We start from the raw sequence: 4,395 nt of genomic DNA, 5'->3' as shown, positions 1-4,395 counted from the left end.
TTGGCCAACACGCGGTGGGCACCAATGTTGGTGAGCGGTGGTCTCCAGCAGGCATTGTTTTCCTAAACGCTAAACGGTAAACAGTCGGTCACCTACCGTTTAGCCATTATTCGGGCAAAACGTCCCATTAAACGGGCTAAACGGCCAATTAAACGGGGTAAACGGGTGATTAAATGGAAATGGCGCACCACCGTGTAGCATTTACACAGTGTTTAAATGGGCTAAACGACCATTTAGGCGAACAGTGCCAACAGGTGGGACTGAGAGAAAAAGGGCTAGGGGCCTACGCTAGATAGAGTCCCACGGGCGAAGGCGTATCAAGTGGAAGGTGGGGCCAATCCAGTTTAGGTTTTCATAAATGCATTCCACCAACCAACCCCTTGTACATTGTTTGAGTTTCCTTTTTATAGGGCACTCCTTACTAAGGCTACTTTTTACAATGCTACCCCTTGGTGGTTACAGTACATCCTTGGAATATTCCTGTGCCGATATAGGCGGCTAGGGGCAATTTAGGATGCCTCCTTCTTCAACTGCCTTTGCTTGATGGGCCATGACCACGAGCCCATCTTCGGCCCACGGCTCGACGCCGCTGCCCTTTGGGGGGGCCCTGGTCACCTAAAGCCTATGCTCGGGACGACCTTCACCTCGGCTGTTGGAGCCTCTGCCCTGGACCTCCGTCCGGATGCCTTCGCCTTGGTCTTGGGACCTCCGCATCGAATGGATCATTGAGCAAAGGCCACTGTCTTCTCTTCCTGCACATCGTTCATAAAGTTTGCAAACTATTAGTCTCACTATGGCCTCCGTGACTCATGACCGTGTCCCAACATTGCTTTTGCTAGATGTGTTGAGCCTTTGCCTTTTCTAGAGGGTCTAGCTGCTTTCAGGTGTTTTGAGCTTTCCTAGTGGTGTTGAGCCTGTTGCCTTTTCTTAAGGACTAGCTGTGTTCTACTTGGTTGCGTCGAGCCGTTGCCCATGTCTTTGGGGGCCAAGTTTTGCTCATTTCAAAAGACCCGGTTTTGGTTTTCTTTGGTTTTTGGTCATTTTGGTGAGTTCTTTGTTTTTCTCTTCTTCTTCTATTTCTTTCTCTCAGCAGTTGTGTGTCGGTGTTGACAATACACTCGTCAAGGGGGAGATTGCGAACACAAGGTTGATATGTGCCCTTGTGGTTTGGATTTGTGATGAGTGATTATCAATGTGATTCACGTCTTGGGTTGAGTGTATGAACTAATCATGGCGTGAGTTGGATTGTGCAACATGTCTCTTGGCTTGTGGTGCGCAGGTGTGGAGCTCGGAGGTGGTGGTTGACGGCAAGGTGAAGGTCAAGTAGGGACGTGCCGTGCCGATGGACTAGGAGCGGTGAAGGACGGACGTGAGGCTTGGATCAAGGGACCAGGAGGCCGGGTGACCAGTCACGGTGACTGACATCTGAGGACATCGACAAACGCAAGTGTATATGGGTGATGAAGACGGCGTCGACCAAGTTAAGAAGGAGGACGATGGCGTCGTGGCACTTGGCGGAGGCTGGACACGCATCTACATGGGAGATGTAGATGGCGTCGGTCAAGTCAAGAAGGAAGGCAAAGGCGTCAAGCTTGGTGGAGGTCGAACACACGTCGACGTCGAGGGATTTGGTGGTTTCGGTCTCAAAACCATCGGAGGACAGTTTGCTGGTTTGAGCCTCAAAACCAGGCATGGACGGTTTGGTGAGTTGAGCCTTAAAACCAGCGGGTGGATGGTTTCGCGGGTTTGTTCCGAGGAGGAACATGGCGGCACGTGACAGAATCACGGAGGTTGCATCAAGGTGAAGCAAGTCGGAAGCGTGGCCGTTCAATCGATAGAAAAAGAGTTGGACCATAATGTCCTCAGACTAGGTGGTTCGCTTTAAAAGTATCCAGGGGCAAATGAGAAAAGTATAATAGGCCCATAAATATGAGATCCTCTTGAACGTTTACTATTTTCGTCGTTCTAGTCCTCCCACCTAGGATTTGTCTACTGAGGTCCACAAATTCCAAATTTATGTAAACTACTAGGGAAATTCGAGTTGGGAAGTGAGACCGTAACCTCACCTTGTCCTCCGAGATTTGAAATCATGGTGTCATGATTTTGTTTTTGCACGTTTTGGTTTGTTGTTCCTCGTTTTGTCCGTTTTTCCTCAAATCATGCGCCCCGGAGCTTGGATTGATTCTAGGCGATGATTTCTTAGGCATAGATTCATGCTAAGCTGAATTTCAGTTTGTGCAAATTTTGGGAACTGAATCATGGTGATTTGATCGAGTTTTTGTTCGATTTTGGCTGTGCCCTTTTCTGTTCGTTCGTGGTGCCGGACTCTGTTGTTCTCAGTTGGGCTTCAGTTCGTGCGTTCTTGTTTGGAGACAGGTGACCTCCTATGAGCGCTAGCCTGGCGTGGAGCACCTCTTGTAGTCGCGCCCTATAGGCTTGGTCCTAGGAGTCCTGCGTGCAGCAGTTCGTGTTTGATTTCGTTTTCTCTTAAGCAGAGCAGAGCTCGCCTCCAGCGCTGTGCGCTCCCAGCGCACCGAGCGGGTGCTCGCTCGAGAGGCCCCCATGGCCCGTTCGTACAGACGCTGCAGGGAGGCAACTCACCCAGGCTGTGCCGTGCGTCTCTCTCTGTCGCAGTTTGCTCAAGTGGTCACCGGACACACCAGTGCTCACCGCCCCTTCTCTTGGCGGGCAGGCGGTGCCTCCGTCTCCCTGTGAATTTTGCCGATTGAATTTCCGGTCATGTTTGTTTCGCTTGTATCTTGAGTTCTGATTTTTGCGTTGTCTTTCTACCGTTCCGAGACATCTCTCTCAGTACTCTCGTCACAAGTTAGCTTGAGTATTTTAGATTAGGAAACTCACTCCTTCTCAATATAAGTTGGGCATCATATTTTCTGCTCCTCGATTCGGTATGCGCTTTTGCTTGGATTGCTTTGTGGTGTCCCGCTGTGTTGTTAGTGAACATACACTCATTCATTTAGGTCGTGGATATCACTGTGTTTTATTTCATGTGTTTGACGGTGATTTTGGAACAACGGCTAAAAGTTTCACGAGAAATTTTACGGCTCTCATTCTCTCCCTATTATCACCGTTTTCGGTCCTTCAGCGGCCATGAGGACCTCGTTACCTGAAAACCATAAACAATGAACCTTGTGGATTCTACTACATAATGTTAAAAGCGAAGCCACACCGTGACTATGGGATGACTGATATCAGCTTCGTAGTATCATTTCAAACTCCGCACACTTCGTGCAAACACGTGACCCAGTGGGCAACAGCTAAAATAAAGTAATTTAAAGGAAAACTGTTTCCCTTTGTCAAATGCTCAGATCTAACTGAAATGGAGGGAAAATAGTCCTCAAAGTGTGAATAAGAGGGTATTTATATGATTTTGGAATGGCAAAACTTTTGTCTCTAATTTTTCGCCATAAAACTTTTGCCATTCAAACATAACCAGAATTTTCTATTTCTCTTAGTGAGGTGGGATTCTCCTAGAGTTTTAGTAATCAAAATTTAGTATAAACTTTTCCTACCAAATGCCTCTTAGTGAGGATTTCCATGTGTTATGACTAGTGGTAGTGTTTTGCTACTACTTAGAAACACTAGGAGATTTTCACCATTTTTGTAGAAAAACTTTACATCTAGGTGTTTAGATGCATGGCAAATGTTTAGCACTGTACCAAATAAGTTCAGTCTACAGCTCATGTCCCAAGGCGTTTTTGTCCAATTTTGGACCTCTTGGGTAGCAAATGGCAAAAGTTTAGCAGCATAGGTTTTGCTCGTTTTTGCACATGCTGTTTAGATCCATTTTACCAAAAAGATAGACTAAAAGTGCTAAAGTTTTGACAAAAGATGGAAAATAAGTAGGGTCTCAGGAGGAAAGAGAGTATATATGGCACCTTTGCTTGGCCGGAGAGCGCGTAACATGGCAGCCTTCTCTGCGTATTTTTGGTTGGTTGCGGTTTCTGAGCTTTGCGAGCTTCGAGTTGGGATGACCAGCTGGCTACGGGCCCAGGGGTTTAAATCTAGAAACCGTTTTACCTCACAAGCTTGCAATGCCACTCATGTCTTATCCTCGCTTAGCTTGACCGCCGTAGCAGGCGAAGACCCTGAGTCAGTCAAATTCACCGGTTACCACCGTTTTCCAGCTTCCATCTCTTCACCACGGCCACCGTCGTTGTTCGAGTTGGACAGGACGATTGTTGCGGCACCTTTAGGCGTTTAGCATCTAACCGCAGATTTCTACTCTTTCTCGAGTTCTTTACTTTTCAGCAGCAAGTGGACAGAGAGATACCATGTTCGGCTTACCTCATATTCGGCTTGTTCGGCTTGTTTTTTCAGCCAAAACAGTATTTTTCTTTCACAACAATTCAACCAGAACAGTGTTTTTCAGCTAGT

The 4,395-nt window shown here is 47.3% G+C and overlaps 1 long non-coding RNA gene across 1 annotated transcript; it reads right to left on the bottom strand.

The window, feature by feature from the left end:
* Nucleotides 1-317: 317 nt before the first annotated feature.
* Nucleotides 318-4,012, bottom strand: LOC136477772 (uncharacterized). The gene is made up of 2 exons (XR_010764095.1): nt 3,897-4,012; nt 318-752 (listed from the first exon to the last, which is right to left on the bottom strand). It is a non-coding gene; the product is annotated as an uncharacterized lncRNA (long non-coding RNA).
* Between the last annotated feature and the right edge of the window lie 383 nt (nt 4,013-4,395).

This window comes from Miscanthus floridulus, chromosome 8 (genome assembly GCF_019320115.1).
Source record: "Miscanthus floridulus cultivar M001 chromosome 8, ASM1932011v1, whole genome shotgun sequence".
In the NCBI taxonomy this organism is placed as follows: domain Eukaryota; kingdom Viridiplantae; phylum Streptophyta; class Magnoliopsida; order Poales; family Poaceae; genus Miscanthus; species Miscanthus floridulus.
Note: the sequence above shows the minus strand (reverse complement) of the source record. Positions and strands in the feature narration are given on the sequence as shown.